This window comes from Ictalurus furcatus, chromosome 2 (genome assembly GCF_023375685.1).
Source record: "Ictalurus furcatus strain D&B chromosome 2, Billie_1.0, whole genome shotgun sequence".
NCBI classification, from domain to species: Eukaryota; Metazoa; Chordata; class Actinopteri; order Siluriformes; family Ictaluridae; genus Ictalurus; species Ictalurus furcatus.
In genome coordinates, this window is record NC_071256.1 from 12,913,377 (window position 1) to 12,924,312 (window position 10,936).

At 39.1% G+C, this 10,936-nt stretch overlaps 1 long non-coding RNA gene across 1 annotated transcript; it reads left to right on the plus strand.

Annotated features, from left to right (window-relative positions):
* The first annotated feature begins 866 nt into the window (after positions 1–866).
* On the plus strand, positions 867–9,393 carry LOC128622332 (uncharacterized). The gene is made up of 3 exons (XR_008388381.1): positions 867–1,135; positions 5,077–5,212; positions 7,289–9,393. It is a non-coding gene; the product is annotated as an uncharacterized LOC128622332 (long non-coding RNA).
* The last annotated feature ends 1,543 nt before the right edge of the window (positions 9,394–10,936 follow it).

The window sequence follows — 10,936 nt, forward strand, 5'->3', positions numbered from 1 at the left end:
AGCAGAGGTAGAGGCTAATGAGTGGTCAGAAAGGCTCAGACGCTACCGTAGAAGGTGGGTCAGAGGTCACTGGGGATAATATTGAGTTTAGGGAGGGGGGTGGTCTGGCCATGGGTTTGACCTCATTGATTCTCTACTTTCTACCACACCATACACAGTGAAAAATGGGAAACACACAAAAATAAAACCCCCACAGTATATTTACATATGTGTGTGGAAAAGCAGGTCCAACATTGGACTGTAAAGACGTTGGAAACGCTTTGCGTAACTTCAGGTGAATTCTCCGTAATACAAAAAAGCAAGCAAGCAAAAATTGGTTTTTGATATAAGAGAAGCAAACCAGTGTGCGTTCACCATTTTCTTTTTTGGGGTAGGAGGTGTTACACTAGGCTGCTTAAAATAGTTAGGGTTTTGGCTCAGAAATGAAAGGGTTAAATGTCTGCTGCACAGTGGGAGGAAAATGTGTGTGTGTGTGTTATTGAGAGCACAGAGGATAGTTAGTGAGAAACAGGGAGGTATAAATATAAATGTCTGTGTGGTGTGTGAGAATTTTTGACGATGGGAGACTGAGCATGCATACAGACAGAGAGAACGAGAGAGAGTAGGGTGGGGAAGAGGGTGTCAGAAAAGGGGGAGGGAAGAGAGCGAGAGAGAGGGAGGGAGGAGAGAGAAGCAGAGCTTTCACAATTTTCATTCAAACTGACACAGCCTGCGTGTCCTGGTTTGCACTACCCTTCCTCCCCCCTTCTTTCTCTGCCTTCCTCCCTCTCTCTCTCTCTCACACACACACACATACACACACACATGCATGGAAACACCAGACAGTCTTACAGTTAAGTTTGCTACAGGAAGGACGAGACCACATAGGTCAAAAGCCTCGGTACGAGTGGAAAGAAGAGTATGAGACGTGGGATCAGAAAAATATGGTGACGTTTAAAAGTGGGAAGGGAAGCGACGAGGGGGCAGAGTTTTAAAATAGTAGAAAGAGGGACCCAGCGAGAGAGGAGGAAAAGGGAGGGATATGCTGAGATGGAGGAATGCAGGGTTGGAACGACAACTCGACGTACAGAGAGAGAGAGAGAGAGAACAAGAGAGCAGAAGTCAGACTGGGTGTATACATCTCACAGGGGCTGGGGTAAGTACATTTTACCTCATACATTTTCTTCTTGTGCTTTTTTTTCCCCCCTTCTTCTTCCTTACATATTACTGCTCTTTGTATAGAATAGAAACTCTTGTCATTTATTGAGAATATATATCCTGTATTGGGAGCCCCAGCAGATTTTACGTCGGGATGCATTGTCATGCCCAGAGGCGGTGTTTCCAAACCGGACACAAATTTGATGTGACGTTGATGACAAGAGTTGCTTATGTGTTCAGACAATACTGCGAACAGAGGCTAATTTGATGTTATCCGCAAAGGCATGCATGAGCCTTGTTTCTGCATGTGTTCCTATGCTACTTAGCAGCTTGTGGACATATCTGGGACTCATCTGTACTCAACAACATTCTACATGACTTACAATGTTCAGTGCACTTTTCACATTTTTCAGTGTATTGTAAATTTCAGAGACTCGCTTCTTATGGCTTCGGCACTATTTTGTGTGTGTGTGTGTGTGTGTGTGTGTGATTGTATGCATGTACACATACACATGCCGGGCTGAGGAGGTGGTGTCAGCCCCTGTGTAAGTGAACAGCAATTGGATTAAAGTATTGATCTCGTCTGGGGCAGGTAGACATAACCCAGACGATGAGGGTGGGTGGGGAGGGAGGGTTTCTTTTGGGGGGGGTGGGGGCCATCACCAGTCACTGATCACATAAGCACAGACATCTTTGTCAATAACTGTCGTTCATCCAGAGTGAAACTACTCTCCAAGGTCTGGTTTGACATTTACACTACATGCAACTTTTTCTTTGCTTTCTGTCTCATCTAGAATAGGACTAGCCAGTTAGATTAACATCTCATCTCATATGCATGCAATTTCTAAATGTTCCTTTTGGGAAATGTATACAAGTTCAAGCCATCCTCAAAAATGGCTATGCCCTCCTTGAACTTATTCATCACAGGGTCATGAGTTCAAGTCCCAGGTGTGTGTGTGTGTGTGGGTGTGTGTGTGTGTGTGGGTGGGTGGGTGTTGGGGGGGGGGGGTGGGTCTGTCTCGGTAGGCTTATTCTTCCTTTGAGTCCCTTCCCCCCCATATTTCTGCACCTTGTATGCTCAGCCACTGCAACGGCTGAACAAACACCATCGTGTAGCTGCTCATGCTACTTACTTCACAACTAGCTAGTTAGTGAGCCAAGAGCAGAAATTTATTATCCTGGGCATAATGATAGAAGATTTTACAAATGTGATGTGTACATTTCTTTTAACACTTCCCTGTGTGTGTGCGTGTGTGTGTGTGTGTGTGTGTGTGTGTGTGTGTGTATTCCGACCACTCTGAACCTGCAGAAAGAAAAACGGATGGTCACTACCAGACAGACCCTCTTTCATAGGAAATGAAACCCTTTGACCTTTGCCAATCATTGTGTCTGGAAATGCAAAGCCTGGAATCGATCAATGCCCACCCCCCCCGCCTTCCTTGCCCAGACAGACATGCATGCTCCTTCAGCTCCCTATTCCTTTCCTCCACCCCCTTTCCATTTTTGTCCTCTCTAGCTAACTGAGTGCCCCCTTCTCGTTTTCCCGCTCAACCCCTGGCCCCTGCTCTGCTCCCTTCCCCCATGATCAGATAATAGATGCCAGAGTGCTTATGGTTCTTGCAGCACTTGGTCACTCTACATATGACCACACCGCACAAGATAGCACCGGATGTTTTGCATCATGCTCTTGAACCTTGCTGGTGGGCCTGATGTGTTGTGATAATGTAGTAGTAATAATAATAGTAATAATAATAAGTGCATCCTTGTAACATTCTTTAAATAATATAATTGAGGCTGTTGTGTAACCCATGCATAATATTGCATCAGCGCAAATTCTTAGGAGAAAGTCAAAGTTAGCCGAGTCGTGGTGAACATTCAACGCTGTCGGTGAGTTTTCAAATGAGAGAAACCATCGAGTGTTGAGTGTACACTGCTTCTCGAGCTCACACCTACCACGCAGGCCTTATGTGCCTCATGCATAAGATGGGCAAGAGGCTGCCAATCCGGCTAAGAATGCTGCCCGAGCATCCCTGACGGCAATCACAGATGACGCGAGAGACACTCTATCCTTGCTTTTTGCTTCTGGTCCCGATTCACATTCATTGCTGTCGGTGGGTTTTTGTTTCTTCAGGATGACTCGCCGGACAATGAATGAGAACTGTGCTCTTTTGTTCCAGCTCATCACACTTTTTTAATGATTTAATGCTTATGAGAAGTACAACTGATCTATATTTGTTCATATATTGTTTCACTGTACATCGGCCAAAAAAGTAGGACAACAATAAATAATAAAGTGATCAGGAAACCTAAACTAGATGTTTGAATTTCTTGTCTTTTTTTTGTTGTGAGTTGGAAAATGTGCTTTGGTGAAGAATTTCTCTGCTTGATCTTACACAAGACTGATCAACTTTGGAGGTGCCAAAATATAACAGTCAGTCCCTCTGATCTGCCTGAACTGTGATGCCCAAAGTAAGAGTTTCAACATCACTGATAAGACAGTACTTTAAGGGATGCCATAGAGCACGATGGAAAACCCGGAAAGTTCTGTTTGGTTGGACGCTTTAGTTTTCTTCAACAAATGCTAAATAAAAGGTACATCAGACCACAAACCTCCTCTATTGTTGCTATTGTTGTTAGATTAACATAGTCTGCTGTGTTCAAATGATGTGACCATGCCACAACCACCGAAGAACTCCTACATACAGCGGTACCATTATCACACAGGTACTCAGATCTACACTGTCAGAAGAAAAGGAACCACACTGGAGCTTTCATTATTGCTGGGGTACCTTTAGTGTGTACCTTGAAAAATAATTTAACGTACATACTGTAATTGGGCTAATTAAAGGTACACCACATGCACACAGGCAACTCCACCCCAGCAACAAAGAAATGTACAGTTTGTTACCTTTAGTTCTGAGACTGTAGGTTCTGTGCTTAGTGGAATTGGTAAACAAAGTCATGCAAGTGTTGTATACAACTTAGGCAAACAAATTTATATGTATTTAGTACCTCTGCTCAATACTGGACACTCTGTAAGACAGCAGTGATGAATGCAACTAATTAAGTGCTCAAGGAACCCTGTGGAGAGGATGAGATGTAAGCAGGCCTATAGCCATGGAGGCCATGAAGTGCAGGTTTTTAATGAAAGAAGCCCTACAACTCTGGGCTTTGCCAAAGCCACTCACACGGTCTTCGAGTGTGAGAGTAAAAGCAAGCCGGAAATACAGAAACAAAGGGGGAAAACAAGCTCCTTAGCCAATTACCGACACAATGGGAATGCTTAAACAATAATCACATTCACACAGTGCACATTAAGGTATTGCGAGACAAAGTTACTGTCTGTCCAGTTTCGAATGATGTAAGACGTTCCAGTATTTGCCACACTCAATTATGCTCCACTGGGCATGGCAGTATGTGTATGGCTTATTACACAATTACAGGGGGATTTCAGGGAAAGAACTGATTTGGCTCAAGCTAAGCCAGGGGGTATTTTGATTTTGGGGAGGATATCATCTGTAATTATTACGAAGAAACATAGACAGAGCTTACTCTTACATAGCAAGTGTGTTTATATTACTGCAATCTGACAGTAACAGTTCCTATACTTGAAAGATACACAGACTTTACTGTATGTACTAGCTGTTATAGCTGGAGGTACAGACTTAACTACACATTTGGCCACCCAAAAATATATTAGTATTCGTGCTTTGCGCCCAGTGTTCCCTGGATAGACTCCGGATCCACCACAACCCTGACCCAGATAAAAGCAGTTACTGAAGATGAATGAATGAATGAATTACTATTCCACTGCATTTTAGTTGACATTAAATTGGTCTCAAATAAATTTTTTACTCTCTCTTACTCTCACTGGTTTCCAAACACTTTGTTTGTGGGAAGTCTACAGATGTATTCTTCTTTTTCTCTTGAACTGATCAGAGCCTAAATCCTAGGAGGAAGCCTCTTTAGACCATCACTAAATTCATCTATAATAAAGGTTCAAAGCGCAAGACCCCACCTCTGTCTTTGGTTCTGGAGATGTCCTTGATCTACTAATTCTGAATTAAAAGACCAAGTAAGGAACTGCTGTCTCTTTTCTTGTCTTCTTTCTTTTTTCTTTGCTCCAACCCCATATCTAGCCTAGCTCAATGATTAGAGTAGAATAAGCTTTACCAAATACACAGACAGTCATTTTCTACAACGAGAAGAGTTTTCACAAAAAGTACATGCCTGGTTTGGTGAACCACTATCCAAAGTAAGCAACAAGACCGCACCCTTGGAATCACCTCCTGCAAATTCTAACCACTAATCATCTCTGCCACTCCATATAGTTACATAGGTCAGCGACTAACCAAAATTAGAACGATTTCTAAAACTCCACCAACAGCACAAGCGCTCCAGAAAATAAACAAAGATGAAATCGTTTCGGAGTGACTGATTTGCACACGAGCTGTAAGACTTGTGAAGTGAGATCATAGGTGAAGGATTTCTCTTTTTAATTAATATAATATTACAAGAATATTACTGAACTGGAGGCCATTGCTCATGAGGAAAGGGCTAAGATTCCTCAGGAAGCTGGTGTCTGGCTATGAATCTTGTTTGCAGCAGGTCATAACAGCAAAAGGGTGCTCTACTAAGTACTAAAGATGCTTGCCATGAAGGAGTTGAATACTTTTGAAACTGGAGAAATCATTATAAGTTGCATTTTCAGTTGAATTCTGGGAAACCACTTGAAGCATTCATTGTGTTGAACTATTTCAATTGTTTTTGTTTGATTTGTTTGTTGCAAACAGCTGAAAGTCTGTAAATTTTGACAATAAACCTGATTGGCAATGTGGTTGAATCATTTTGATTGTAACTGTGTGTATACATAGGTTCACTAGCACACTTAATTTATAAAAACATAATTATTTAACAAGGAGGAAAAATTTATTACATTTTAACAATTTACAGACTCATTACAAAAAGGTTTAAAAAATAAATCAACTGCTTCTCATGCAATCATTAAACAAACAAACAAACAAAAAAAACATTTAAAATGCAATAAAAAAAGATGTCTCAATATCTCAGAAATATTTTGATATTAAATCATCATATTGTCCAGCCCAAAAAGGCTTTTTTTCTAGCCAAAATACTGAAATGGATGGCAGTATTATTGTGTAGTGAATGATTAGCAGTTTGTGATGACCAGTGAGATGGTTGTGGGTAGAGGGATTCGCACGGGGACACACACGCACACACGTGGAGACTCAACACAGTAAACTAGTGTATCTTTACACTGCCCGCAGCCAGTCTGCTACGGGTCAACTGAACATAAAACAATGCTGACTGATAGCTCACAATGGGGAAAACCACATGGTGGCTGGAAAACACACATCAGCAACAACTATCTGCATTTGTTTCTGTCAAATATCTGACGCATGTTCAGTTATATCCAAACAAACGTATATTATCACTGGCCAAATTAGGACCTTTGTTAGGATCTATGGATCAGTAACTTAATATTTATAAAACCATACATATGATGTAACTTTTATGGTGGGGAAAAAATGAGCTTGATGTTTTTTAATACTTGCAAATAACATAGCTAGGAGTATTTGTTCAATCAGATATGTATTCAATGCAAAATCCCACTGACATAATTGCCCATATATAGCAAACAAGATAAAATCTATACAATGTAATTGTAAAATCAGTGCCATATTGTGTGTGTGGTACATCAACAGAGTTTACACAAAGAGTTTCATTGCAACAGAAACAACAGGAAAACTTTGTTATTCAAACAACATATGGTAAGTTACCAAGGAATGTTCCAAACATTAGTAAACCAAGTTCAGAAAAATGTACACTAACAGAAAAAAAATAAAATAAAAACATTACTGTAACTATAACAGGAGAGTTCAATATAAAGCTGTATACTGAACTAAGTCAACTCAGAGTATTCTGAGAGGGTTGTGTTTGCAGAATATATTACAATAATATAAGTAAACGAACATCATATTTTAGTGGGAGTACAATATCATACAACTTTTTTTTTTCTAAAGAGGGAACACAAACCAACTATACACAGATTAATTTTGTTTTAATATGGTTAGATCATCTCTACATTCCAGTGCTAATACTATTGTTTAATTTATTATTTCCTGTTCAGGGTCGTGACAAATCTGGAGCCCACCATGGGAACATCAGGCACAAGGCAAGAGAACTCACCCTGGATGGGAGGCCAGTCCATCACAGGCACCATGAACACACACACACACACACACACACACACACACACACACATTTACACTTATGGTCAATTTAGTGTAGCATGTGTCTGGTATGTTTTTTTTCAGACAGTGGGAGAAAGCTGGAGAACCTGGAGGAAATCCAGGGAAACACAGGGAGAACATGCAAAACTCCACGCAGACAGTAACCAGAGCTCAGGATTGAACTCAGGGCCCTGGAACTGTCAGGAGCTGCAAAAGTACCTGCTGTGCCATTGTGCTGCCCTTAATGATCTTCAGTAAATGCCAATATGTTATAAAGGAATTTATTATTAGACTACATTTTTATACTGAACAAACAGCCAGTTAGCTGAACTTTATATACAACCTTTAGTTCTTACATCATTAATAACCATGATTAGAAGAAGAAAGTAGAAAGAAATCATCAGGGTCTAGTCATTTTTACTATCACTATAACACTCAACATTACACTCAAGTGTAACATACATCAAAGCAAAGAGAAAAGATATTTAGCATACCCATTTCCCAGCATGCAAAAAGATTTACAATTTAATGTAGTGTGCTACAACTATTTTCTCACAAGCCCAGCTTATTAGTCAGCCATTGGTCAGTTATGGTATACAGTACAGTTACAGCCTATGTACAATACTAAAAGATAAACTACAAGAGGTATAATGCCATAGGAATTATAATACATGTAACACTCTTAATGAGTAACATATCTTGCCAATGCCTATGATGTTTTATGCCTAAAACAACATCAGATTTTCACACAAGTCCTAAAAGTAGACAAAGAGAACCCAGTTGAACAAACGAGACAAAAATAGTATACTTGGTCATTTATTTATTAAGGAAAATGATCCAATATTACATATCTGTGAGTGGCAAAAGTATGTGAACCAGTGGAATGACAATCAGGTGTGAGTGAGCACCATGTTTTATTTAAAGAACAGGGATCTATCAGAGTCTGATCTTCACAACACGTGTTTGTGGACGTGTATTGTGGCATGAACCAAGGAGATTTATAAGGACCTCAGAAAAAGAGTTGTTGATGCTCATCAGGATGGAAAAGCTTACAAAACCATCTCTAAAGAGTTTTGACTCCACCACTCTACAGTCAGACAGATTGTATGTAAATGGAGAAAATACAAGACCATTGTTACCCTCCCCAGGAGTGCTCAACCAACAAAGATCACTCCAAGAGCAAGATGTGTAATAGTCCTTGAGGTCACAAAGGAACCCAGAGTAACTTTTAAGCAACTAAAGGCCTCTCTCACATTGCCGAATATTAATGTCTAACATGAGACCAAAATAGAATTTTTGGTTTAAATGAGAAGCGTTATGTTTGGAGCAAAGACAAACACTGCATTCCAGCATAAGATCCTTATCCCATCTGTGAAACATGGTGGTGGTAGCATTATGATTTGTATAATATTTTTGTCTCATTTGTTTAACTGGGTTCTCTTTATTTACTTTTAGGACGTGTGTAAATATCTGATTATGTTTTAGGTCATATCTATGCAGAAATATTTTGTTTTAAATTATAAAGGGTTCACAACTTTCAAGCACTACTGTAAGTTGAATTAAGTGAAATGGTTTATCACTTGAAATAAAGTATTGTAAATACTGTAAATGCATATGTAATAAAAAATAGTAGAGTGCTTTTACTCTATGTGCTGCCTGTAATGACCGAATCGGATCTCAAAGCTTTATTGCTTAACATCTTAAAATCACAGAATTACAGTTCCAAGGTAGACAGAAAAATTTTGATGAATGTTTGTTAAGTAAGGAATAAAACACAATAGGGCATGCTTTTCATAGGAAAAATAATCCATAATGTGGTGGTGTGATTAATTCAATTATCTTAATTCAATAAGACAAAAAATGTCATGTTACCAATAAACCAAAAAGTGCAAATTCCTCTATCCTGAAGAGTCTCCTGTTGCAGCAAACTTACTGATCTTTACAATATTTACATGTTGTCTGTACAACATATTTGAGAGTCCTTCTGTAAATGTTAAAATAAACGTTTCCTTACAAAAAACATCAACGTAGCAATGATTATATGTTTTTCTTGTTTAATAACAACGCAGTTTTATTCATTATTTTATTATGTAGAGAATCTGCCATATAAGTCCCTGTGAGAGAGTTGTTACCATAGAACCAATAATGTATTAGAATGAGCACGTTAATATAAAAATGATATAAAAATTCACTCAAATTACAGTCAGAACTTTCAGAGTTGCTGTTCTACAAAATAAATCAACACCTTCTGACCAATTAAACTTGTGAATGCAACAGTTCTGTGGTATAAAACAGAATTTTCACAAACCATTCAGTGTTGTATCAGTAACTAGGCAGAAGAAGCAGAAGAGAAGCTAGCTTTTGTAATAAATAAATAAAAAAGCAAAACATCAAGCAATATGCTAGTGGTTTGAAACCTCCTATCTCCTTGTCTGTGATTGGTTCAAATATCACATGGTTGCTTGCATCAGCACTTTTTTTTTTAAAAGATCATAACATCAGGTTGTCTCTTTTTGAGTATAATTATGACTGCGTGTTCACTGGTGGCTCTTTTTTCATTTAGTTATTTCATCGTTTGAAGTCTACTGCTTTTATGGTCTCCATGCTGGCAGCACGATGTTGATCAAGATAAAACCGACCTCAAGTTGAGTTTCTAAACATAAATATCTTCTTGTTCTAATCTTCCCCTTCCTTCTTTGAAGTGTCGTAGTCCCTGGCAAGATTAAACACTGTCATAAACAGTGCAGGTGTTTACCTGCGGCTATCTGGTATAGAATATTACTGTTGCCATAAAGCCTCTCTCTGTAATAAGTCCTGCTGTCTGTGTCACCTTCCCCTATTATTATCACAAAAATTAAACATTCCATGTCTTTCATAAAAGGGAAGACAGACCTAACGTATGGAAAGACAAACATTTACAGTGGATGTAAAAAGCCTAACCACCCCTGTTAAAATCCCAGGTTTTTATGATGTGAAACATGAAACCAAGATAAATCATGTCAGATCATTTTCCACCTTTAATGTGATATAGCACCCAACAAAATTAAAGTGAAAAACAAATAGAAAGGTTTTAATGGGGGGGGGGGGGGGCATATAATGGGGCATGTGACTGCTCAGAAATTACTAATCACATTCAAACTCATTTTCAAAAGAAATAATCATACATCTGTCATCAATGAAGTGGTTCACATTAACCCCAAATAAATAATAGCTGTTTCTGTAGGATTTTACTGACATCATCTTGGTTTCATCTGACTGCTGAAGCCATCATCCTCAAGGAAATTACAAAGCATGTCCAGCATCTTACTGTTGAAAGGTATTGCTTGGGATCAATAGCATTACCAAGAACAGGAAGGAAACTTATCAGCGAGGCTGCTAAGAGACCTATGGCAACATTAAATTTGCTGCTGGCAAGTACTGGTCACTCCCTGAATGTGACAACAATCTCTCGTTTTTTTGTTTTTTTCTTTACATGTCTGGGCTTTGGAGTAGATGGCTAGATGGAAGCCCTTTCACAAAATAAAAAATAAAAAAGTGCGTACATT